This window comes from Zootoca vivipara, chromosome 3, assembly GCF_965207765.1.
Source record: "Zootoca vivipara chromosome 3, rZooViv2.hap1.1, whole genome shotgun sequence".
NCBI lineage: Eukaryota > Metazoa > Chordata > Lepidosauria > Squamata > Lacertidae > Zootoca > Zootoca vivipara.
The window spans coordinates 73,924,782-73,952,705 of record NC_142586.1 but is presented as its reverse complement, the minus strand read 5'-3'; the positions used below and the strand labels follow the sequence as shown (position 1 = coordinate 73,952,705).

Below are 27,924 nucleotides of genomic sequence, written 5' to 3'. Positions count from 1 at the left end.
TGCTGGTTGGGGCTGATGGGAACTGTGGACCAACAACATGTGGAGGGCCAGACAGGTTCTCCACCCTGGAGTCAAGAGAACCAATCATGGGAAGATGTGTACCTGCTGAATGGCCCAGGAAGCAAGAGTGTGAGATCACAGGCAGTCACCTAGACCTTTCCACATCCTCATGGGACTGTTTGCAGTAGAAAGTGTGAAAAACTTCACCTTTCAGCTCCAGAGTCTAATGATTTAGCCTATGAACAGGAATTTGCCTGTACACTGGTTTTTAATGCTAGTTTCGTGCCTGCATATTATTAAGTTTCATCATGCTGGTGAATACAGGAATTAACTTGAGCTTGGGAATTGCTGTCCAGCTGGAAATCTTGTAATTACTATTCCTTTGTTAGGGAGTGGGACATTGTGCTACTTCGGCTACCATAAAAACCTTGGCAGCAGACTCAGCCATTGCTTTTGGAGATTTAAATTTCATTTCAGTGGTATGACCAGCCAAGCACAGAGTACAGTACAGGTATGATGATGAATGCTGTGTGCTGATTACTAATTTAGCAAATTGTGAATGATATTCATTTCGGCTCCGGTGTTGTCCATCTAACGTTGCCAGCTGGCCGTGAAAACACAGAGGCATCAACTGGCCTTCTGCTCCTGTTCCTTGAACTGCAGCATGTTATGCAGGAATCAGCATCTGAAGCTCCTCACAGCATGGAGGTGAGCATTATCCCTGGGTAATGCCTGTGTGCCAAACACCTGTTAAAGGCACAGGACAGAAACAGGTAAAATAAGCACTGAACACAGGTAGGCTGGGACCTTAGGGCTGAAGATCAGGGTCTGGCAGCCCAGTTCAGCCCCCAGTGACCACCCAGATAACAGCAGGTGATGGCAACAAATATGCCCAGCATCAGTACCAGGGACAGCCTGAGCATGCCAGGACTCACCAAGACTAACCTTAGTTTCTGCAGCATCCTTCCTTCCTTCATTGTATTAGTTTTACTTTAAAATAGACATACAACAAAATGGTGCTTATTCCCAAATGAGTAAGCACTGTTGCATCAGGGCAACAGAAGCAAGCTTTGTTTTGTTCCTGTAGTCATGATGGAGCTATATAATTTAAGTGAGTTTTAAATGCAAAACATGCTCAGAGTGTTTTCAATTTGTTTAAAATCGGGGTTGGCAAACTGGTTTTTGTTTATTTTTTTGCTGTAAGATGCCAGGAATGTAGCAGCAGCTGCAAAGTGTGGCATGGTATAAAGGGGAGAAGAGAAATGTTGTGTGCATGCATACGAAAGCTCATACCAATGACAAACTTAGTTGGTCTCTAAGGTGCTACTGGAAGGATTTCTTTTATTATGTTAAATACTGTCCTTCATGCCCGAAATAATACACATGGCCCTTTAAAGAGGCTTCCCTGTAGGACTGCTAGATCCAGGGTTTAAAAATTATATATTGCACCACTGAAAATGAAAATGAGTTGGCAGCCCTATTTTCATCTAAGAATCCGAAACATTGCAACTGTTACCTCACCAAGTTCTTTTTTTTGCGGGTAAAGCAACCCTTGCGTAACATCCCATTTGAGAAAAGGGGAAGCTGAGTTACAAAGTTACAAAGTCCTTTGGTGACCTACCCCAGAATATTTGAAAAGGTGGCCTAATGAAATAAAAGGAAGTGACCCTGCATTGCATAGAACAGGGAATGTTGGCAGATGCAGCTTCCCTTACCCATGCAGTATTGTGACATGACAAATAGTACCTGTCAAAAAATGTCTTCTTCTGCTCCATCCTCTGCTGCATCTGGCCACCCTGGGTGCAGCAGAGCTGAGTGTGTAGAGGAGGAGATTTCAATTTCCACCCTTGGGCTTTCCCTTCTTCTTCTTCTTCTTCTTCTTCTTCTTCTTCTTCTTCTTCTTCTTCTTCTTCTTCTTCTTCTTCTTCTTCCTCTTCCTCCTCCTCCTCCTCCTCCTCCTCCTCCTCCTCCTCCTCCTCCTCCTCCATGATTTCTGTTCCAGGGCTTTAGTTTTTCATTATCTTCTGGTACCTGAAATAATCTTATTATCTGTGAAACTTCTGTAGCTCACTTAATCCTGCTTCCTTTACTGACCTGATGCTCTGACTCCTTCTAACACTTCCCTTCTGTAAAAGAACACCAACATCTCTTTGAGTCTCCCTAGGAATGCTCTCCTCATCCCTGTCATGTATTTGGTTCTTTAGAAGTGGCTGGTCAGTGGGTCAGGGAAATGTTTCCTATTACTGCCTCTGTACTTTCAGGAGCAAATAGCAGCACAGGTCTCAAGGGAAGAGGGTTCAGTAGTGAATCAGGAACATTTGTGGGATTGGGGCTCTTGTCTTCAGCCGGTTTTGAAGAGAAAAGGGACACTAAGGTAATTCCTCTGCTGCATGTCATCATCATCATCATTTATTTATTTATTTATACATACATACATACATACATACATACATACATACATACATACATACATACTGTGGGTGCCTTCCAACAAAGGATTAAAAATACATTAAAACACCAATTCATTAAAAACTTCCCTAAACAAGGCTGTCTTCAGATGTCTTCTAAACATGTTTATTTCTTTGACATCTAATGGGAGGGCGCTCCATGGGGCGGGCGCCACTACTGAGAAGGTCCTCTGCCTGGTTCCCTGTTACTTTCCTTCTCATAGTGAGGGAACCGCCAGAAGGCCCTTGGAGCTGGACCTCAGTGTCCGGGCTGGACGATGGGGGTGGAGACGCTCCTTCAGGTATACTGGGCCGAGGCTGTTTATGGCTTTAAAGGTCAGCACCAACACTTTGAATTGTGCTCAGAAACGTACTGGGAGCCAATGTAGGTCTTTCAAGGTGTTATGTGGTCTTGGCAGCCACTCTCAGTCTTAAATGCACTTGTCAAAGCATCTATCTATCATCTGTCTGTCTGTCTGTCTGTCTGTCTGTCTGTCTATCATCTATACACACACACACACACACACACACACACACACTTTAGTAATTTCAAGACCATGATCACTTGAAATTTTATTCAGGACTGGTCACTTTCACAGAACCATCTACTATGGTAGATATAGCCATATGGCTTCTTCTCTTTTGCCATTTTATGATGATCTTGGGAAGTGGTGATTGTGAGTAACCTTTCTGACAGCCTTATAAACCAACTTTCCAACCTGGTGCCCTCCAGATATTTTGGACTGCAACTCCCCAGTCTGAGTAATGGTGATGGCTGCCATAAATCAATCTCTGCTGATTGGGAGCCAAGAAAAGTCCTGAAACTGATCTTCCAGCTCAACAGAGAGTGACCCACGTACTAGGTCAAGGGAGGGGCCATGCTTTCTGTAGCTTGCCTTCCATTTTCACAACCATTAATTCTGAGGTAGGCTAAGTTTGGACAAAGTAACTATCCAGCCAGAGTAAAATGCCCCTTAGGGTGGCAATCCTATTATTCAGTCAGTCCCACTGAACTCCAGCTGACTGCTTGCATAGAGTTAAGCTGCACACTTCCCAGTGATTTCAAGGGAAAAGATGTAAGCACTTCCTTAATTCTCCATCTGAAATCAGTGGGATTTAAGAATGTTTCATTTAAGCTGAGTTATGATTATTGTAACTTACTGTTTGTGTATCCTTCTCTTCCTCAGAAATATTTCTTCTTTATACTATATATATATATATATATATATAGAGAGAGAGAGAGAGAGAGATAACACACACAACTCATGCTGCAAAAATAACACCAATAATTCCAAGGCAAGTCAGAAGGGGGATCCCATTGCATTGTTACTGGATTTCAGGGAAGGCTATTCTGAGGAGATCACCATGCGGCCAAGTGTCAGATTTTGCAAGAGGGGAAGAGAGGATGCTAGCAACCCTATCCCTGTTTCTCTGTAACCTTGACTGCAGAAATATGCTGGCTGTATGTGCTTTGAGAGATGGTTTTGATAGATTCTTGCCACCTCCCAGGAGATGATCTACTTTCTAACCAGGTGAAAAATGAAGCTGGTTAAAAATAGCATCAGGCTGAACTTGAAATCCCCGAGCAAAGAACTTTTCCTATTTGTAAACTGAAACTGCTGGATGCTTCTCTGAGTAAGAGAAGGAAGCAAAGTCGAACCACACCTCTCCCATTGTATGCACAGTAAAATCCGGTTCTGACAGCGCTTTCCTACTTAATCAAAATATGATTAAAATTAATATATGATTAAATGTGGGGAATCCTGGTGCAACTTGAAATAGTGTACCATTTCCTCATACTACTTTACTGGCACTCAGCATCCTTTCCACCAGTCATATCAATTAGCTTCCTTTTGCTAAGCAGCCTATAACTACACACCCCTTTTCACCTTTTAACTGTTCTGGAAAATCTGGATGTTTTAATCAGGAACCTAGTTATTTCAATTGAATATAGCTAAGGAGCAAAATGTTTCTGTTACAGATGCTTTTGATGAGACTAGAACGTGTGTGTGTGTGTGTGTGTGTGTGTGTGTGTGTGTGTGTGTGTACATCTCTCCTCCAGTCACCTTTTCTGCTTCAATGCTATGGATACATTCATTACTGGGGGGGAAACCCTTTTTAAAATTGTGTGTGTGTGTGTGTGTGTGTGTGTGTGTGTGTGTGTGTGTGTGTATGCCACATCTGGATAAAAGCATGCCTCAACTTTGTTGTTATTTTCAAAAAATGTGTGAAAATTATATATCTATAATTTTAAACTTTCCTTTCCACTGCCATGGTAACTGCAGTGTGTTTGGCAAAAAGCTTCCCGAGAAGAAAAGAGGCTCAGAGAGCTCATCTGGCAAGCGTCCAGTGTAATCATGCTGCAGAGCTGAAATGAGGCCTTTGGCAGCCTTCCAAATTACAAAGAACAAAGATGTCAGTTCCTAATGTTGGCGGCAAAGCTTGTTTGGCACCCTTATATGGTTTCCCAGAACTCCTTGCCTTGGCTGCTTTCCATTCCCTTTAGGGCAGCAAACAGGATTAGCACACACAGACTTGTTTTTCTCTTTTCTCCACCAACTGTTCCAATGACATCATCCCTGCTGCATTCATTTGCCAGCAGGGTGACTTTCCCCCTTCCTTGCTCTCCCTGACACCCTCCCCCTCTAACCCCTTCAGTATTTTAGGTTATTGCCCACAGCTTTTTGATAAATTAGAAAGCACTGTGGGGCAATAAGTTTATCCAAATACAGGGAGGAACTGGTGTTTTTGTGTGCCTGTGCCTGTGTGTGTATTTGCTGAGGAGTGTGTGTGTGTACACACACACACACACACAATAGGAAGTTCATTTTCCTCAGCAGGCTGTAATCAGCACCAACAGAGCTGTGGTTTCCAACTGCCCTCATCACGTGCTTCCTTATGAAACTCCTCGGAGAAATGAACTTGGCTTTTGTACAGATTTAAAGGGCCTCTAAGTAGTGACCTCTCCGAGTCCAAGGCAAATGCTTGCCACTGTGTATCATAGCTTTGAGTTTTCTTTGTAGGTGCTTGCATGCACCCCACATCAGTTGCATGGAGCAGCTGCCACATTTCATCCATCAAATGCCCTTGTGTGATTTCTGCATACAGTACTAGTAACATGGCAAATTTATGAGAGCTCTGTGAGCGCTTCATAGTTTTAGCTGCTGTGTGTGTGTTTGTGTGTGTGTGTGTGTGTGTTGTGCGTGTGCGCACACACACACACGTTTACTTGCTTGGCACCAATATATGGCTAATCAGAACACCTTGTGTGAGGTGTCCTTGCTATATGTCTAGCACTGGCTCACTTGCAGGGAACCAGGCAGAGGGCCTTCTCGGTGGTGGCACCCACCCTGTGGAATGCCCTCCCATCAGATGTCAAGGAGAAAAACAGCTACCAGATTTTTAGAAGGCATCTGAAGGCAGCCCTGTTTAGGGAGGCTTTTAATGTTTAATAGATTGTTTTATTTCATTTCATTTTTCTGTTGGTAGCCACCCAGAGTGGCTGGGGAAACCCAGCCAGATTTGGGGGGGGGGGAAAATAATTTAATATTACTACTACTACTACTACTACTACTACTTGTGGTTGCTTCATGAAATGGAACTGATTTCTTGTACATCTGTGGGTGGGTGTATGAAATGGAAAAGAGAAAAGTGTAACCTTAATTTGTTCTAGGTTCAAACCTTTAAAGAAACAGCACCTCAAATGTAGGCTTCAGCTAGTAAGTGTCAGAATCTAACATTAACCCTGATAAACAATAGTTTGAAACAAACCATGGTTTAGTGTGAATGACCAGTGTGGCTGGTGCATGCTACTCAATTGCATGCACCCCTCACCTCTTGTCACCAAGCCAGGAGGGGAAAAAACCCAAGCAAACCACAACCAGTAAGCCAAAAGCAAACCATGGCTTCCTCCTGTGGTTTGTTTGGAGAGAAACAAACCACAAGGGCTCATCTGCACCTAGCTCTAAGCCAGCACTGTTGTTTGTTTTCTCCCAGCTTGGCAAAGGAAGTAGTGTAGGCTCAGTTTGAGCAGAATGCACCAGAATGCTGCTCATTCACAGAAAGCCATAGTTTGCTTCAGGCAAACCTGGCTCCTGTTTAACTAATGCCTGAATTGATGACGGAAGCCTGAAATCTGCTGACTGCAGATATTCTACCTTCTTCATCCTCTTTCTCTTCTCCCAATCCTCTTCAGATTCATGAACTAGTTCTGAGATTCATGAATCACTTGGGAACCAGGGCAGCGAATGAGTATACTGTAGTATTGATCTAATTTTCAGCAGAAATCTGTGCAATGATGTGATTTTGCTGCTTGCAGAGAGGTCAGGAAATGGGTTGGATTGCCGGAAGAGACATAACAATACTTCAGGGCTGAAGATGGAGCACCCCTAGCTGAATCCCATGAGCAAAATGTTAAGGGTTGCCAACTGTTTGCAAGCCATTGCTACTGTGCCTTTGTTCTGCGGTCATTTGATCTGCAGTAATTAGCAGGTAATACTTCTTTCCCTCCTGTGAAAAGTTTAAACCTGCTGATATTTGCATCTCGAGCTCACGTTGTATTTACAAAAGCAAAACAAACAGCTAGGGCTATGCAGTCATGTAGTTTGGTAAGTTTAATACTCTGGGCTTAATAGTCTTGGAGGGAAAAGGGGTTCTCTTTAGATGCATGTGCATTGCTTTGTTTACTGCAAAATATGGTGAGCAAGCTCTGCAAACTTTGGGAACTCTCCTGCTCAGAGTGGGGTCCTGGACTGCTCCAACCATGGCATGTCTCAGCAGCATTACTGAAGCTACTAAGAAAGAAAACGCTACCCCTGCCTCGGGGAGGGGGCACACCTTGGAAGAGCCAGGTACCAGCTGCAGTCCATTTGGAAGTGAACCAACCTAGACAGGAATCAATGCATGCTGAAAACTGGGTCCTACTTAGGGTGGTTTATGAGCAGCTAATCAAAGGCTGAGAGCCATGCTCAGGCTTATGGCTGCCAGATGCTCAGATGCCCCACGAAGCACGTCTCCCATGTTTCCTCCCATGCACCTTTGCTTGCCAACCAGTGTTGCGTAGGTGGCCAGACAGAGTAGAAATGGATATGTGGGCTCCCTCTGTGTGTCACACCTGCTTGCCCCATCCCTGACCTCTTGCATTGACGGTGCCTATGGCCGAAGGTCCTGAATGTACAATTTTCATCTATGCCCTGCAAAAATGGAGTTTACAGATACAGCATTGTGGTGAACAGACGTAGATTCCATTCATAAGTTCTGATCCAAGCTGAAGGTTGAGATCAGGGCTAGCTGGAGTGATATCGTCCCCCCTATACATTAATTTCTGCACTGTTTGTCCATCTGCAAAGGGCGAAAGTGTTCCTTCTCTGGCATGCTTTGCTAATTGCCTGAAGGAAGGAATACACCCTTCCTGCAGTGTTCAGCAGATAATTGCTCTTTTTCTTTATGTAGCACATTTTTCTTTGTTTTATTCCATTTGGGGCCTGGTCCAATGTCTGCTGAAATTAATTAGCTCCATCCTTCAGGAGGTTGCAGGTCTTCTTTCTCATTGATTTTCTTTTGATTTGTGTACTTACAATGGCACTGCAAATTTGAAAGAGAAAACAAAGCAGTGCCTTCTCTTCAAACCTACAGATCTGCTGCTGCTGCTGCTGCTGCTGCGGTTTGAGATGCCCTTATTTTGCCTCATTTATCATCCTTTATTTACCTTTAGTGTGATCAAACCTCATTTTGCCTCCTATGCAAATTCATTGGCTGGCTTTGTATTTTGATTTCATCAGCTCCGTAACAATAAGAAATCAGACACTGAATGCGGGTGCTAACACGCTGAGGCCATTTTTGCAAATTGCCCCACCCTCATCGCTCTGTTCATCAAAAAGGATTCATGGAGAAAACTGGTTGGCACATATTCAGTTTTTAATAAAACTCTGTTCAGCAATTCTCCCTCCCTCCCTCCCTTGGGTACTTTCAGGTTTTTGGAGGCACGTTATTGGGGTTTGAATGTCATTTTTGTTAATGAAAAAAATGGCAGTGCTGGAGAGATCACCTCAGAAGAGATTTGGCTCCACAGATGGAAATGTATCGAGTCATCTAGACCTTAAGCAGTCTATTGATCAAACAGTTTTATTTAGAAGGATTTCACTCCCTACAAGGCATGGTGGGTCTCGGTGGGAGGAGAATAACAAGACTTTTCCCCGACTGTCAGAACCCTTTCTTCTGGCAATAAATATTCATTTCTTCCCATCTAGGAAAAAAACAGCTTCACTTACTTCTATCTATAGAGAAAAATTGAATGCAAGTTGTGCACATCATAATGCTCATATATATGTCTGTGGATACATCTTGCATCCACTTTTATTATATTGGCAGCATCCAAGTGTGCTGGGCTGCTTTGTTTTGCTGTTTCATGTTTGTTTCACTTGGCACGTATTTGCTGCTGCGATGTTTACTTCCTTTTATCGCTGCACTACAAGAGGCAGAGGGAGAGGCCAGAAGAAGGGGGGATATATTTTATGCGCTAGAAATAAACTGCTGGTCAGGGACGTTTGAAACTGCCTCTCTGTAATGTGTGCATCAACGTCCATATTTATCTGAGTGCATCAGCATTTGTTTCTAGGTTCATTGTGAGCACATAGGCAGGACACAGTATACCAAAACGTAGAATTTTGCTTTTTTCCTTCCCGTTGGCTATCATTTTTTTGGGTCGAGAGGGCTGTTTCACATTTGTTGTTCCTTGGAAACAGGAATATAATTTTGTGCTGGGTCTCTTTAATTTTGATTTTGCTACCGTTGCCTTTCATCTCTCCCTCTCTCCCTCTCTCCCTCTCTCCCTCTCTCCCTCTCTCTCACCCTCTCTCTCTCTCTCTCTCTGTGTGTGTGTGTGTGTGTGTGAGAGAGAGAGAGAGAGAGAGGAATCTGAGTTGCTAGGAAAGCTTTATGTAACTAGTGGCTCAGCTTTTACAGCACAGCCATGGCTCAGCTTCCAGAGCGCCATGTGAAAAATTGGCAGCACATCAAAACATCTCTTTCATAACAGACTGGAAGAAGGATTTTCTAACAACAAACTTAAGAAGTCGCTGTTTGTTACGCAGGGATCTGAAATTTTATGAATTGCTCATGGCTAGTTAAACAAGGACACCCAAACTTAACTTGTTTCAAAATGGCTGAGCAGCATGTAGGAGCTCCTCCAGATTGCATTTGCCTGCCAGCCTGCAGTTAATCCAGAAAAGCATTTTGCCTGTTCAAGAATTAAAGGGCTCTTTTCAAAGAATTAAGATCATTAAATAATTAATTACAGCTAAATAACTATAAGAAAACAAGGTGGTAAGCATTAACATGAAGACATGTCTCCTCCAGGCTGGGCGTTGTCTGATGTGATTCGGAATGTACAAGAGGGGAATTTGATACTGGGCAGAGTGTTTGGCATATGGAGTTTTCTTTTCTTTTTTCAAAAAAAGTTTCTGTCCCTTAGGGCTATGAAGAAAGAGTTCACAGTGTGTTGGCAATAGCTAGCAAGCTCTTGAAAAACAAAGGGGATATGGGCTGAGCAGCCTTTTAGATTTAGATTAGTAGTAAATCTTACTACCATGTTACTTATACACTGTTTGCTTTTATACTGACTTTTGATCATTTCTATGGGGCAAAACCTACATGTTTCATGCTACCATGCTAAGCAGTGCTCCAGCGGAGGGCTTTTTGGTTTGTTAAGAAAAGCAGCATGGGGAGAATTGGCAGTGGAGAAACGGGCAGCTATCTTTTTCCAGCAGGCTGCTTTTCTCCTCCATAGCACCCCGTCCAAGCCACTCTTCCTGCTATGGGGTTCCAGATTCATTTTATTCTTCCAGTCATGCCTTAGGAGGAGCCCAAAGTGGACAAAAGCAGCAGGAGGTGGGATCTGGAGCAGAAAAAGAGCTCTTGGAGGAGAGTGAATAAGCAGTCCTTTTACGCACTTTCCTTGTCAAATTCTGACACTTTACAATGTTTTGGAGATGTATTTGTCCTCTGCATGGGAGAGAGTTATGAAAATTCCAACCAGAATAAATGCACACAAAATAGGCAAATGTCTAATTTGCACAATACTGTACAAGCAGGCTGCAAAAACCAGGTTTTCTTGGCATAGAATTATTGGTAGGGGTGGGTAGGTGTAGAGGTGTATACCGAATGCCGATTATATGCAGACTTGGATCAGAGGAAGATCATTTATTCCATGTTCAGACATGAAGGCAGATTCCTCCTCCTCCTCCTCTTTTTTTTTTACATTACACACCAGCCATCACTAACTTGGTGCTCTCCAAGTGCTTTTGCCTACAACCCCCATCAGCCCCAGCAGAAACATCTGGAAGGCACCAAGTTGGAGAAGAGCAGATTACACAACCTTAAGGGGCTGTTTGCATGTCTGACTAAGTATCTGGAAAGGAAACTTTATTTTTGTTTCCTATAGGTTTTTTTTCTTTTTAAAGGAGCTTATTGGTTAGAAACAAAGGAAGTTAAATGGAATGAGATGACTAGTTTGTGCCCCAAAGGGACCCCGTTTCCTTCCAGCCATTGAGAAGGCAGGGAAATAAAGCAGGCAAAAGTTTAAATAGTGAAGGGTAGAGGGAGCTCAGGGGTAAATAATCACCATGCTTGGAAAAAGTAACATTTCCCCTCTTCAAAGCATTCATCATTCTTACAATGAATGTGAAACACAAGCAGTAGAAGATTTACCACGTAACTTACTGCATTGTTGCAAGTTATTTTTAGTTGTCATTTAGACACTACCTCAGATCTTACCAATGCTCTATAAAGGCATAGGTAAAGGGTAAAGGGTGGCGCTGTGGGTTAAACCACAGAGCCTAGGGCTTGCCGATCAGAAGGTTGGCAGTTCGAATCCCCGCAACGGGGTGAGCTCCTGTTGTTCGGTCCCAGCTCCTGCCAACCTAGCAGTTTGAAAGCATATCAAAGCGCAAGTAGATAAATAGGTACCACTCCGGCGGGAAGGTAAACAGCATTTCCATGCACTGCTCTGGTTCGCCAGAAGCAGCTTAGAAAATGCTGCATTAACTGATGAATTCATAAGGACACAAAACCACAAGTCCTGTCCGGATGCCTCATACAAAGCTCCAAACCCCATTGCTCAGGCCAGGCTTGAAAGAGAGCAGGACAGAACACAGTTTGGAATTGCTGGAAAGCCATAGGGTGGTGGTGGGGGGGGGGAGAGGACTTTCTAGAAGATCAGACTATAACATAGCAAAAGCAACAAAAACAGTCTGTTACATATCATCCAGACCAGACATCTTTCTTGAAGGTGGCACCTCTGCAGTGGAGATATTGTAATACAGGCACCCCCAAACTGCGGCCCTCCAGATGTTTTGGCCTACAACTCCCATGATCCCTAGCTAACAGGATCAGTGGTCAGGGGTGATGGGAATTATAGTCCAAAACATCTGGAGGGCCGAAGTTTGGGGATGCCTGTTGTAATACCTTAGCCTGACAACTGCAGCACTGTGTGTGGTTTCTGGGACAATGCAGCAATTCCAGTAAAGTTATGCCTTCACAATGTGAATCTGACATCACTGATGAGGAGTGAGACAAATCTCCCTGTTTCTATCATTTAACTGAACTGTTTTTACCTTTCTAGTTAATATATGTGCATTATTTTTATTTATTTATTTATTTATTTGCACAATTCTAATCTGAAATGTTCATTAGAGTCATATATTCTCACCCTAAAATAACATTTTGGTAAATATGCAATGGAAACGCTTCCTTGGAGTGATATCCAAATAAGTTTTACTCAGGGTAGACCCACCTAAATTTTAATGTACATAACTTAGGTTTATTAACTTCATTGTGTCTGTTCTGAGTACAGTCTAGTTCTTAAACAACAACAACAACAACAACAGCTTTTTTATTTGTACCCTAACCATCTGACTGGGTTGCCCCAACCACTACCCGTAATGTCTTAGAGCAGATGTGGGGAGCCATCGGTCCTCCAGATGTTGCTGAACTACAACCCACACCATCCCTGAGCATTAACAGTGCTTGCAAGGGCTCATGGGAGTTGTAGTTCAGCAAAATCTGTAGAGTCAAAGCTTTCCCATTTCTTTCTTAGAGGAAAGGTCTGCAGCTTAATGGTAGAGCATATGCTTTGCATGCACAAGGTCCCAGGTTCAATTTTGAGTGTCTCCGGGTAGGGCTGGAAAAGTATTCTATCTGAAATCTGAAGAATTGCTGCTGGAGGGATATGGTTGCCATGAAACAGTAACCTGTTTTGCTGCTCTGCACTTTTTTATTCCCATGTTGTGTTAATCTAAGCCAAGGTTAGCTGTATTTTTTTAAAGGGGCGAGGTTTCAGGGCAGGGGGCCTTGCCAAGGTCTTGGATCCCAAGGATACCATGTGCTAATACTCAGTATTTCGAAATATATAAAGTTGTATTTGATGAGTTCCAAATTACAATTCAGTAATAAAAGTCCAATATATAGAGCACAGAAAGTTCAAAGATTGCAATCAGGATCTATACCTGAATTTTCCATAAATTCCATTTTGCTTGGAAAACTACTGGTGTGACAGCCACATTTTCTTCAAATTTAATATATTTCTTAAACTTTGCTCAGGCTTCATATTGTCTAGTTCTTCAGTTATATTACTTCCCCATCTTTAGTTTTTTAATGATCATACTGGACACAATTAATTAAAACTCACTGAATCTGCTGATCTCATTTCACATAAATACAACTCAAGTGTAGCTCTAAAATGTAATTACATTTGAGTGCACTACAATATTTCACAGCTGCCCCTTCCATCCATCTCTCCCTTTAACTTCATAATCAGTCTGCTTGTAGAAAATCAGATAAGATAAATGCGGAATCAATGAAAGGACATTAAAAGGTGTAATTGCACTACAGTGTGGCAAAAATAATTTAAAGCCAGAGTAAGGAATAGGAAAACACATTTCCACCCTAAAAAGTTAAAAGACTTTGATAAAAGTTAAAAGATGTTGATAAACATCTACAGGGAAGGTCATCCGTATCTCTGAAATAAAATTGCAAAGTTACAATAATGACCAGGCAATTCAGCTCATCCTTTGCACTTTATTTTCTGAGCAATTGATATATTTGCCAGTCCTGTCCTGTATCTTAATTGGTGATTAAACATTCTGTTACCCTCCTATATACTATGGACAGAATGACAATGCCTTTTGTGGGGTGGGGAATCATTTCAATGCCATCATATGTTGGCTTTCCCCATATAAGCGTTTTCAGTATATTCACTTGTGGCCATGGTTAATGCTCTTCATCTAGGCATTCATGAGACTGTGTGTAGCCTATTGATAGTCTTAGGTTTGTTTTTGGTTTTTTTTTAAAACATCTTTGACATCATTGGCAATGTGGTGTTAGTATGAGACTGTGTAACCAGGAAACTAGACATGAGAAGTTGCATAGTGTTGTGATGGGTATATATTTTTTAATTTCAGGTTCTGCTTGTGGCAGAGATAAATGAGACAACCTGTTTGCAAAGGCCAGTGAGCAGTTAACATAGACACGAGAAAATAAGCTGCATTCTAGATGAGATAACAGAGTTTTGTGGCTGGAACGTCCAACTCTGTTGGCAGTTAACAGAGTGGGACTACAGAGCTCAGAAAAAGCATATAACTCTTTTATACTGCATGATTTCCCTGACTAAAATTACACTCCCCCAGCTGATACTAGCTCCATTAAGGAGAGTTTATATATACAGGCCCCTAACGGTGCAAATAGCAATCTTGAGGGGGGAATGATATGATTTTCTTAAGGAAAATGGATTACCTCCTCTCCCCAAGCACCATCCAGGTAGTTTCACCTGGTTTTTTTATAGTTTACTTGCTGCCAAAATTTAAAAGAGATGGAAGATCTGGTGACAGATCTCTGTCATCTCATCTACTTTGGCCCTAAGTTACTTAAGTTACTTAGTTACTCAAAGCTCTGGCTTGAATAGCCTCCTTTTGTTACCAAGTGACTGGTTTTCAAAGGCGTGCTACTTCCGATTCTGAACATAGGATACAGTATAACCATCATGACTACTTGTCATTGCATTTTGTGGAAGTGAATTCCATAGTTTAACTTCACTGTGTGAAGAAGTACAGTACTTCATTTTGTATGTCCTGAACCTTCTGCCACTTGGCTTCAGTGGATGACCAGAGGTTTTATTATTTTGAGAGAGGGAGAAAAACTTATCTCTATACAGTTTCTTCACACCATACATAGTTTTGTACCTATCTCTATCATGCCTCCCCCACTTTTTTCTAAACTAGAAATATCCAGAAGTTGCAAGCTTTCCTCACAGAGAAGTTGCTGCAGTCCCCTGGTCATTCTCATTGCCCTTTTCTGCACCTTTTCCAGCTCTACTGTATACTTTCTGAGTTGCAGCAGTCAAAATTGTACACAGTAGTCCAAGTATGGTCGCACCATAGATTTGTATAAAGGCATTACAGCACTGACAGTTTTATTTCCAATCCCTTTCCTAATGATCCTTAACATGGAATTTACCTTTATCACAGCTACTGCATACTGAGTCAACGTTTTCATTAAGCTATTCACCATAACATCAAGATCCATTTCGTTGTTGGTTACTGACACTTCAGACCCCATCAATGTCTATGTGAAGTATGGATTTTTTGCTTTCATTGCATCACATTTTGTTTCACTGAACCATATTTACCACTTGGCTGCCCATTCACCCTGTTTACTTTTATTGTCCAGAATAATTTGGTGTGATGGGAAATCTTGGCCATCTCACTGTTAAACCCAACCTCCATTTTAACAAGATTTTTAAAAATGCAGACCTCTGGGAGTCCCCCATTTCTTATAGCGCTTCATTGTGGGAGCTTTCCATTTATTCCAACTCCTGTTTTTATTCCTGTTCCTGTTCTTTAGCCAATTACAGATCCATAAGAGAACTTGTCCTCTTATCCCGTGACTGCTGTGTTTCCTTAGGAGCCTTTGATGGTGAACTTTCTCAAAAGCTTTTTGGAAGTCTAAGTACACAATGTCTACCACGGGGTGGGGAACCTCTTATACAGAGCTGTTGCAATTTTTTTGTCCCCCCAAAAAGGATAGACTGAGAGAGGGGCTTGTCCAAGGCCACCCAGTCGGGTTCATGACTGAACAGGAACAAATTCTTTATCCCGACAGATGAATTTCTGACCATCTATAAATAGAGTGTGCTCCTACACACAAATCCCTAGGAGAAGTTTTAAAATCTTGTCTGTAATCTTGTGGGCTCCGTGAGCTAGCCCAAGATTTTCATTTGCTTGATTGCCTAACAGATAGCTTCTTCCTTCTGGTATTACAACGGACAACAAAACCATGCTTTTTACCTTCTTTGGTCATAATCACTCCCCAGAGCTGCAGTTGCTTAGGGCAGTGTTATTATTTGTATATATTAGTCTATACTCAGGGTTGTCTAAGGAGGAAGTGTGGATGGTTGCTAGGGAGGACATGAACTCCACAGTGACCCTCCTTCCCTGAACCTCACTTTAATTTGTGTTGGCCAGTGCATCAGCAGGCAAAGCAAGTTGCTTCCGCACCCCTAGCCCCACATCTCTAGTAGAAACATGGACCAGTGGAGCAACACTCTGTTTGCAGGTTTGGAACAGCTTTTCTCGGGGTATATGCCTTGAGGGCGATTCAGTAAAACAACGGCTCTACCTGTTCCTGTACATTTCTTGTGACTATCAGCCCAACCGGTTAGTCATGTCCTCTGACTTAGTGAAGTGACCACTGGAACTGTTACTTTGGGAACATGGGATCAAAACGAGTACCCCCTGCCCCCTGCTTGCCACTCTATTAAAACCCTTGCCTTGCCCCTTTAGAAGGTTCTTGGTTAAAATGTTGACGCTCTTTAAAAATACACTAGTACTCAGCTTACCTCCACTCCAGACAGGCTTTCCTTTTATTATTCTAGGCATTAGCAGATGCCTGTTCCCAGTATAAAATAAAAGTTTCTATTTTATGATAGCTTATAGTACAAGTATTCCTGTTAGACGGCTGTCATACACTTGGATGGTTTGGAAGTTACAGCTAGTAAGGAATGCTGCCAGTGCTGAATAGAAGCTGCTGTAATCATACTGAACACAGCTGAAGCAGCTACGTTGGCTATCAATATATTTCCAGGCTCAACTCAACATGCTGGTTTCAACCTATGATAGCCTAACCTGAGTCCCTGGGTATTTCAGGGGAAACCTACTCCCATATGGAGTTTTCTTGGCAGGGATACTGGAGTGGCTTGCCAGTTCCTTCTCCAGGTGGATGACGTTTAGTCAAAACTCTCCACTATGACCTGTCCATCTTGGGTGGCCCTGCATGGCATAGCTCATAGCTTCTCTGAGTTATTCAAGCCCCTTCGCCACAACAAGGCATTGATCCATGAAGGGGATCAATGTCACGAAGAGTCAGACAGGACTAAACGACTAAACAACAACAACTCCCATATGAACATCACTTAAGGGCAGCTGAGGAGAGCTGGAGTCAGCACAAGGAAGGGCTCCCAGGGGCTTGTTTTTGCAGGACGTTCAGCTGTCTGATGCTGAGCTCGTGCTCACTATTCACAATTTCAAAACGGACCAGTTGGGCAGGGGCGCCTTGATGAGGCTGCCTGCCACTGGTAAGCCCAGCCCTTGTCCAGTGAAAGATGCCAAGAAATATTTGGCACTTTGCTTGCCTGCAGATGGTCCCTTCCTGGTCCACGAGGATGGGTCCCTGTTAAGGAGGCATCAATTTGCTGCAGTGATGTGTAAGGCAATCGCAGCATGTGGCCTACTACCACTGTGCATTGGGGCCTGTCCATTGACAGGATAAAGGATCTGGGCCACTGGAAATCTGAAGCATACAAGGGTTATGTTCGGATGTGGTGCTGAGGTGCAGTTGCTAATGTTGTTTTGTTCATTCCTAGGTCCGCCTACCATGCACATCTGGCTAGTCGGACACAGCATTGTCCACTGGGCCAGCAGGAGGGCGGCGGAGTCTGGATTCGGACGCAGGCTTGGGCTTCCTGACCACGTGAGCATCTCCTGGGTGTCCAGACAAGGAATGCGTTGGGAGGAGCTTCTCCCAATGGTGCAAGTGAAGTTGTCCGTGGAAGGCATGCTTGCAGCGATGGTGGTGCAGTTGGGTGAGAACGATTTGCCGGAAGCTCCTGGTTTGAGCCTGCGGACCCGCATGCAGGAGGACTTGAAAGAGTTGAAGGCAGCTCTTCCTGGACTCAAAATTTTCTGGTTGTAGCGTTGTGTGTGGCGAGGAAGCCGATGCCCAGCTGCCACCGAGAGGGCCAGGAGGCGTGTCCAGAGCGCAGTGGCCAAGAAGGTTCTGGCCTTGGGCGGGATGGTGATCCGTCACCCAGGCATTACCTTCCGAGATGCACCCCTTTACAGGCTTGATGGGGTTCATCTGTCTGTGGTTGGGAATGATTGATGGCTGACTGCAGTGTCAGCAGGGTTAAGGGATTGGTTACAGATGTGAGTGGTTGGCGGCAAGCGCGGGTGCTGATGTGGTGGATAGGCACTGGTTCAGGTGATAGGGATGGGAGAACGCTCATGCCATCCCTATGTGAAGGGTATTCCGTTAAAGGAATCCAGGGACTCAAATAGTTTGGTCAACCCCTGTGAGGGTGGTTGTGCCCATACCTGAGTCAGGGGCACATCTGGGTGGTGGACATAGCCTGTCCCCGGCTTTCTGTCTATCCAGGTGTTCATGTTTGGCTGACCTATGCTGGTGCCCTGGGTCAGCGCTACCTGCAAGGGTGCAGGGAGCTAGTTGAACCAGAGACTATGCAACCACTCACTTTCTATAAGCAATAAAATTCTGCCAAAAAAACAAACCAAAATTTGAGTCAAGTGTGAATTTATTTAGGGGGGAGGTCTCTGGGTCTGAACACGCAGTTGTTGTTTAGTTTGGGGAGGGTGTTAATAAGAATTATGACTGATCCAGATAACATGTTTTTTTCCAGGAATACAGTGCAGCCACCCAGACAAATTGCTGGACTTGCTAGGCAAGCACTCCTCTTGTCTTCCTTTTGTCACCACTTCTCAGTACTCAAACTGTAGTTACTTGGAAGCAAGAGTTTTCACTCTAGCAAGGACCCCTAGTCACACATTCTCATTGTGGTGTGGTAATCTGTTCTCAGCTGCCATGAGGGCCGTTTTTAAGGCAGGACATGAGCTACTTCAGCCAGGGTCTGCCGCCTTATTCATGTTCTGTAAAGTGTTATGATGTACATCAATGATGCTATATAAAGAATAAAAAAAGGGTTATTTCTTCTGGCCATAGCCTTTCCCGCTCCTTCAATGCAGTTAATATGGCAATATCCACACTATACATTTAAAGCATATGAGTAGAAGTAGTCCTAAAACTAAATCTACATGTCTACAATAAATGCATGCAGCTCTATATTTTGAAAAGAAGCAAAACTGTGCTTGAAATTGTATTAATTCTTTGGTTACATTTATTTACACTCACCTGTACTCTGCTTATTCTTTTAGAATGGAACTGCATGTCACCTGCATAAAAGCAAGTATATGGAGAAGGGAGATATGGAGGTCTCGTACACCCCAGGTAGTGTGGTTGCTGACCTTGAGCCAGACATCTTGGAGAGTGAAGTCAAATGGGCCTTAGAAAGCACTGCTAATAACAAAGCCAGTGGAAGTGATGATATTCCAGCTGAACTATTTAAAATTTTAAAAGATGATGCTGTTAAGGTGCTACACCCAATATGCCAGCAAGTTTGGAAAACTCAGCAATGGCCAGAGGATTGGAGAAGATCAGTCTACATCCCAATTCCAAAGAAGGGCAGTGCCAAAGAATGCTCCAACTACCGCACAATTGCGCTCATTTCACACGCTAGCAAGGTTATGCTTAAAATTCTACAAGGCAGGCTTAGGCAGTATGTGGACCGAGAACTCCCAGAAGTGCAAGCTGGATTTCGAAAGGGCAGAGGAACCAGAGACCAAATAGCAAACATGCGCTGGATTATGGAGAAAGCTAGAGAGTTCCAGAAAAACGTCTACTTCTGCTTCATTGACTATGCAAAAGCCTTTGACTGTGTCGACCACAGCAAACTATGGCAAGTTCTTAAAGAAATGGGAGTGCCTGATCACCTCATCTGTCTCCTGAGAAATCTCTATGTGGGACAAGAAGCTACAGTTAGAACTGGATATGGAACAACTGATTGGTTCAAAATTGGGAAAGGAGTACGACAAGGTTGTATATTGTCTCCCTGCTTATTTAACTTATATGCAGAATTCATCATGCGAAAGGCTGGACTAGATGAATCCCAAGCAGGAATTAAGATTGCCGGAAGAAATATCAACAACCTCAGATATGCAGATGACACAACCTTGATGGCAGAAAGTGAGGAGGAATTAAAGAACCTTTTAATGAGGGTGAAAGAGGAGAGCGCAAAATATGGTCTGAAGCTCAACATCAAAAAAACCAAGATCATGGCCACTGGTCCCATCACCTCCTGGCAAATAGAAGGGGAAGAAATGGAGGCAGTGAGAGATTTTACTTTCTTGGGCTCCTTGATCACTGCAGATGGTGACAGCAGTCACGAAATTAAAAGACGCCTGCTTCTTGGGAGAAAAGCAATGACAAACCTAGACAGCATCTTAAAAAGCAGAGACATCACCTTGCCGACAAAGGTCCGTATAGTTAAAGCTATGGTTTTCCCAGTAGTGATGTATGGAAGTGAGAGCTGGACCATAAAGAAGGCTGATCGCCGAAGAATTGATGCTTTTGAATTATGGTGCTGGAGGAGACTCTTGAGAGTCCCATGGACTGCTAGAAGATCAAACCTATCAATTCTTAAGGAAATCAGCCCTGAGTGCTCCCTGGAAGGACAGATCGTGAAGCTGAGGCTCCAATACTTTGGCCACCTCATGAGAAGAGAAGAATCCTTGGAAAAGACCCTGATGTTGGGAAAGATTGAGGGCACTAGGAGAAGGGGACGACAGAGGACAAGATGGTTGGACAGTGTTCTCGAAGCTACGAACATGAGTTTGACCAAACTACGGGAGGCAGTGCAAGACAGGAGTGCCTGGCGTGCTATGGTCCATGGGGTCACGAAGAGTCGGACACGACTAAACGACTAAACAACAACAACAATGGAGAAGGGAGGGGAAATTGGCAGATGGGAGGGGGGATGGTCTCAATTTCTGAAGCACACTCATTATCGCCCTCGATCATCCACCACCACCAACAGGCCTGGCATATTTCCAGTGTTAAAACCGGTCGAAGGAAAATTTGGGGAAATGGAGGGGTTGTGAGAAATTCTCACATTCTCCCCTGCTAATGTCTCCCACTCACTACATCTCTGTTACAAGGTAAAGAGGGAGTTGAAAACCCTGTGTTTATATCTCAATGTGGTTTTCCACCCTTATACTCTAAAATAAAAATGGGTCTGTACATCTATGTACAGTATATACCCACAGAGTAGACATGTTTTCTTATTTATTTCTCTCACCAAAGGACTGAACAAAATCCACCTTGGACAGTCGCATGCCACATTCCTGTGGTGACTTGTGTCCTCGTGACTCTCCAAACTTTATCATTTACATCAAAACATTTCACTGGCAAGGTCACAGATGGCCTGTTTGATCTGAGACACTTCATGTTCTGAAGCCATTCTCATCTGGGAAATTTTCCCCAACATTGCACAGCTTCTGTTACCTTCTAGGCTATTAAGAAAATTCTAGCTGTGGTGGAAGTGGTGGGAAAGTTTTACTGTTCTGGATGTCTCATAAGATACTGGGACACTGAGAGTTTTCTGCTCCATTTCCCATAAAGAGAAGGCATACCTGACTTACTACCAAGAACAAACCAGTCCCATAAAAAAACCCCTTCTGTGTATGCATATGCAAAGAGTAGGGACAAAAGTCCTACAGTCTTCTACACCCAAGAAAACAGACTTCTACAATGTCAGTCTAAACAGTTCTCACCATTGCTCAAGATAATGAGTTAATTGATCAGTTCTGTAAACCAGCCCTTTGAGGCAAATTGAACTCACTCATCTGTACAAAGCCAATTTATTTCTTTGGGATATGCCATCTTGTGATATTTCTTGTTCTCATCAAGCATAATTCCTCTGTGTCTATCTACACTCTACAGCAGGCATCCCCAAACTGCGGCCCTCCTGATATTTTGGCCTACAACTCCCATGATCCCTAGCTAACAGGACCAGTGGTCGGGGAAGATGGGAATTGTAGTCCAAAACATCTGGAGGGCTGAAGTTTGGGGATGCCTGCTCTACAGCATATCTCCAACTATGAGGTAAAGGGTGGAGGTAACGACTGTCACCATTTTCAGGTGGGATTCCGTGACACGTGTGCAAATTCAGGTTGTGCATTTAAAATTGATTTGGAGGTCTGGTGCAACAAATTATCTTCCTCAAATTACCAGACTTTTTAAGAAAAGTGACGGGGAAATGTGCCAGAAAGTGTGCGATAACACTTGATTGAATGCAACGTCATCAAACCTTCCTGTGAATAAACCAAACTGAATGTTCATCAAATAGGAACATCATTTAATCTCCTTGCAAATAAATCAGGATGAATGCTCAATAAACAGGTCGTCTGGAAGCCTATTCTTGTACAGTGGTACCTCGACTTACGAATGACTTGACATACGAATGTTTCGAGTTACGAACAGAGTTCTGTCCACCATTTTGGATGTGATTTAGATAGGATTTTTTCGACTTACGAATTTTTTTAATTCCCCCCCCCATTGGCTTCGACTTACGAATTTTTTGACTTACAAAGGTCCATTCGGAACGGATTAAATTCGTAAGTTGAGGTACCACCATAATGCTAAGCTTACATGTGAGCCAGTGCAATAGGAAAACAACTCCTACCCCCCAAATGTTTAACAAATGGTTCCATAAAATGAATACAAATGTAAATTTGAATGGGGAGGCTAACAATCCTCAATCAAACACAGCAGGTGTTCTCAGACTTCATTGACTCCATGGTGTTATTATTTTCTCTTGCATGTAGGTGATGCTTGTCTATGCAAATTTCCCTTTATCACTTACAATTAATCACTTTCCATCTTGTTTATCCTTCCTAGGTATGATTAAATTTTGATAGATTGTCCACTGTATTGCAAATGGTTATATTAACATATGGTTGGCTCGTTCTGTCACTATAGAAGTGATATAATTATTGTTTTTATTTTTAAAAAAAATACATTTTAATAATACAGAGATCAGGACATAAATGGGTATTGCATAGGATCAAAAATCAAAATGAACCATAAGGTAAAGGAGCCAATTGAGAAAGAAGCTGATTCAAGTGGTCACCACCCAAAAAAAATCAGCATTGGTCCAGTTGAAATATTAGTCACGGATTTTCAGGACACAAAAGGATGATCAGCTTGTATGCATTCAGAAAGTTAATCTTCCTGAAAAGAGTAAAGACATTTTACAAATGGGAAAGACACTCCCCCACCCCATATTGCAGACTTATATGGTCATGTTTATACTATATAATGTTTATTGAGTTTTCAGTTTTTTACATTTCAAAATAAACATTTGCAACAAGCTTTTCCAGCTGTGTGAAAAGGGATTTGCCTTAGGTTTTAAAACAGTGTAAAATGAACACCTCTCTTCAGGTTTTTTGTGCTATTTTAAAAATGATCTTTAGCTGTATTTTTCTGGTATGTTTGAGACACATGTAAAAGGAAAGGCTTGCACAAGACCACTGTTGTTACTTAATTACAGTCACAGAATTAATCCCCCATATGTACAATGTGGAAATATGAGAAAACAGTTCCTCTGAAACAGGTTATTGAAAATTAGATGTGTCTTCAGCAGACAACAATGAGTAGAAATAGGCACACTTGTATGTTTGTGTCAGTAGAATCAAAATGGCTAACTTGTAGAAACAAAAGTAGGGACTTGGCATTAGTGGCCTCTGGGGCTCAAAGGATCTGTCAATTTCACTTCTCTTCATTTCTAATTTTCCCCACTTTCAATTAAGTTATTCACATTTATGCAGGATTTTTTAAAACCCAGTTAAACGCTTGATAATTCACCAGCATGTTAGTGTGAATTTTTGCTAATAAACACCTTTAGTATGCAGTTTTGACTAATGTACACAAATTTCCAAGCAATTTCTCATAATGTAGTGCATTTTCATTTTTTGGTTCACTTCTATCTAATATATGCTTTTTTGTAAACATTGTTTGATTGGAGAAAAAGGTAAAGGTAAAGGACCCAGCCTGACGGTTAAGTCCAGTCTCAGTCAACTCTGGAGTTGCGGTGCTCATCTCACTCTATAGGCGAAGGGAGCTGGCATTTGTTTGCAGACAGTTTTTCCAGGTCATGTGGCCAACATGACTGAGCCGCTTCTGGTGCAACAGAACACCAAAACCAGAGAAGCTCACAGAAATGCTATTTACCTTCCTGCCGGAGCAGTACCTATTTATCTACTTGCACTTTTTGGAATGCTTTCGAACTGCTAGGTTGACAGGAGCTGGGACTGAGCAACGGGAGCTCACTCCGTCACAAGGATTCGAACCGCCGACCTTCTGATCGGCAAGCCCAAGAGACTCAGTGGTTTAGACCACCCCTCCAAAAATTAGCTTCCATAGCAGCTGCGACTAAATCTACCGGTATATCAGGCATAGGCAAACTCAGCCATCCAGATGTTTTGGGACTACAACTCCCATCATCCCTAGCTAACAGGGCCAGTGGTCAGGGATGATGGGAGCTGTAGTCCCAAAACATCTGGAGGGCAAAGTTTGCCTATGCCTGATCTATATAATGGGTTATTTTTATTTACCAGTTTTTACGGGTTAAGAGCAAATCTGCATTAAATGTAAAAAAAACTCCACAGGATGGCATTTTGATGTCAATGGCATCGGATGGCCCTGTGAAAAGCACCACAGAGGCATATCTTTTCCTCACAAAGTTAATAGCAGCTTTTTAAAGAGGGGACAATTTGGATCAGGGGAAACACCATGGAAGGAAAAACTCCCCTGCTCTAGTGCCACTTTACTAGTTTTCAGTGCATCCACGTGCAGTTCCTAATTTGTAAACAAAACCCCAAACCATGAGAGATTCTGACCCTGATTCTTCTGCATCACATCTAGTTTGGCCAAGAGTCTATGGGCCACTTCAGTCCCCGAGTGAAAAGTCTACCACCCAGGCAGTAGTATTGGTTGAAACTACAGGAAGAGATGGCTTTAAATTGGATCAGGAGGCCTTTAAAGTTGCGGGAAGTGTATCATGAAAGTTACTTTCAAAGGTACAGGTGCACAACTTTGAAGTATTGTTGACTGGAATGCTTTTCCCTTGATGATTTTAATCACATCATGAAATCACCCATTCATGCTTTTGTAAAACACTTGATTTATAGGGCATTTTAATTTATTACTCAGTGCTCAAGAGCCAACTGTTCGCTCTGCTGCTCCCCTGAACAGAACACCAGAATTGCCTTAAAGGTACATTTACTCCATGCAAAAAATTCCAAACATCTTATTAACACTCATTATCTTAGATGCATGACTTACTTTGAAGCAAATTTCCTTGGAACATAACTTCTTAATAGCTTTTTGGCAATCTGGTAACCCTTTTTCTGTTTTGTCTTAAACTCTTCTTCTTCTTCTTCTTCTTCTTCTTCTTCTTCTTCTTCTTCTTCTTCTTCTTCTTCTTCTTCTTCTTCTCCTCCTCCTCCTCCTCCTCCTCCTCCTCCTCCTCCTCCTCCTCCTCCTCCTCCTCCTCCTCCTCCTCCTCTTTTGAAATTGTGATCGCTTTGGTTATGTGATGTTCTTAACTGATAATGTGAGCCATGATAGTTTATAATGATATATTCTTTTATAAAATGAACAAATCAACAACTCCATGTTCGTGGTGTTAGAATGCAAGTTCTGATGTCTGTTGCTTCTCTCCCAGAGTGTTTTCTCCTGTACTCCAAATTAACATGGACCTGAAATAGACTAATTCATCCATCCTGGTCTACAGTGACAGTAGAGGCAGGGTCCGGGACAAAAGCATTCAGCCTCCCCCAGCTGTCTGTCCCTCTTGCTATTAAAATTGGACCCCCACTCCCTCTTTAAACATGAGTGGGCCATTTCATGTTTAAACACCTGGACATGGTGAGTATTTTTCTAGTTCCTGCATCCTTGCCTTTGTGTAAAGTCTTGTGTAAAGAATCTGCACATACCCCTTGTTGTCTTAAAGAACAGCAGTTTCTGGGGGGATATTGGGCTGGAAACTGAGCATGGAATGGTGTCCATTCACAGCCCTACTTTGTGGGTACCCTACCTTCTTGGAGAGTGCCTCAACTGTGTGGTCCTTCCAGAGCTCCTTCTGTGCCACCACATTTGAATGAATGGCCTGGTTTCATCCTCAAGCTAGGCAGAAACACTGTGGCAGTGAATGGATGTGCTGCTCACTGTGGGTCTTGAAACACTTCCCAAAGCAAATATTGTGGTTGTGGTTCTATAACAACAAGCAAGCTGAACAGAAGAATGAATTTAAACCCATTGCACTGTACTTTTAAACCATTTACAAGTATTTAGCATTGAATACAAAGGTCGGGGAGAAGTGACCATCATACAGCCTTACATCAGGCTTACTGATCCTTAGAATTAATACAGTAGAGATGGACAGATCAGCAAGTTGTAGCCTAAACAAGCTTTCAAGGAACTGCCCAGCAAAACATCACAAGCACCAAAGAGTATTTGTCAACATACAGCATTCAGTATAAATTCATGTTAATTGAAATGACAGTGACAACAGACTGTGCTAGAGATACAGGTTCTGTCGGCATCTTGAAGCCAACAATTATTAAACATCAGTCAGCTAACCTTGATGACATGGCTGAAACCCCAAGACCAATTATGCCAGTTTCCTCCAATTTGAATGGAGTACTGAAGATTCATCTTCCTCATCCTAGAGCAGGCACAGCCAACCTTGGCTCTCCAGATGTCCCATGATCCCTGACCACTGGCCCTGTTAGCTAGGGATCATGGGAATTGTAGTTCCATATCATCTGAGGAGCCAAGGTTGCCTGTGCCTGTCCTAGAGGTTACCTTTTTACTATACCTCTAATTTTCAGTTTTGAAATTACTTGAGATCCTATCTTTGTACAGATGCCATAATTTATTATTTCTTAGATAAATATTATTTCTTAGAGCACTTTTTAGCAAATGAACTGTGCTCCGTGTGGCCCTGTAAAAGTGCAAAGTCACCCTGTGTCTGTTGAATGGGCAAGTCCCCCTTTGTGAAGCGGAACACCCCCACACCTACCTTCTGCAACCTGCTGCCCTCCAGATGTTCGGAATCACAACTCCCATCAGCTACAGCCAGCATGCCCAATGACTGGGGATTATGGGAGTTGTAATCCAAAGCATCTGGAGGGCTCCACACTATGGAAACCCACATTCTGTTCCATAGCCATAGCTTGAGAAAATGTAGGGGGTGGGGACTTTACCCAGGAAAGAAAATACAACACTGGCACAGCGGTGTGGAGGATAACAGGAATATCATTGGGGAGACTGGAAAAACTGCAAGTACCGGTAGATTGCCCTGTAAATTACTTAGAAGCCCAGTGCTCCTGCTACATTTGGGAAGCTATATTGTCAGTTGTAAAAGCCACTTTGGGAAGGTTTTGCCCTGAAAGGTGACATATAAGTACTTTAAACTAAATCAGTCAAAAATAATGTGGGTCAGACGCAGTTTGCCAGGTGGAGTGGAGGCACGACACTAGCTTCCCAGCAAGTGAGCTTCTCTTGCTTACTGGGAAAGACAGAAGGAGAGGGACAGGGACTGAGGGGCTGATGTGGTGGAAATACACTGGTAGAGCCCATTTGGTGTCTCTACTCCTGCATTTCCACCTCAGAGACTTCCTGCTGCCTTGCTCCTTCTCTTCTCCCTCCCAGTAACCAACATTAACCCAATTCCCTGGAAGCTAGTGTAACAACTCTTCCCCGCCTGGTGAGCTATTTCTGATGGGAGCTGAGTCTTAGAGTGCCTTCACAAAAACCATTCAGTAAGTTTACAGTTTCGGGTTTGAACCAGGAATATCCTACCTCATACACTTAGCAGGGGTGCCAACTTGATTGAAATATTGTGGTGACCCAAGTAAGCCCCGCCCTGCATAATTGATCACATGATGCAGTGTGCGCACGTCATTTGAATGGGAGTGCCCATCAACTTTGTGGGGGCACTGACCCCCTCAAATATTTTATTGTGGGGCCTGAAGCATCCATAGTCCCTAGGAGTTGGCTCCTATGACACATAGCCTGCAGTGCAAGCAGAAATGTGATTCATTCATTGCATTTATATCCTACCTGTCCTCCAAGGAGCTCGAGGCGGCATATGTGATTTCTGCTGCACTCTGTCCCAGTCCCAGTGTCATCCTTTAAGCCAATTGCCGTTTCCAAAGGCAGCCCCACCCTCATGTGCCACCCATTGTAAGTAGTACAAACATGATGATGCTGGAGGATAAATCACCAGGCTAGA

At 43.0% G+C, this 27,924-nt stretch overlaps 1 long non-coding RNA gene across 1 annotated transcript; it reads left to right on the top strand.

Annotated features, from left to right (window-relative positions):
• The first annotated feature begins 539 nt into the window (after nt 1–539).
• Nucleotides 540–18,219, top strand: LOC148686305 (uncharacterized). The gene is made up of 3 exons (XR_015949074.1): nt 540–708; nt 14,966–15,071; nt 17,359–18,219. It is a non-coding gene; the product is annotated as an uncharacterized LOC148686305 (long non-coding RNA).
• The last annotated feature ends 9,705 nt before the right edge of the window (nt 18,220–27,924 follow it).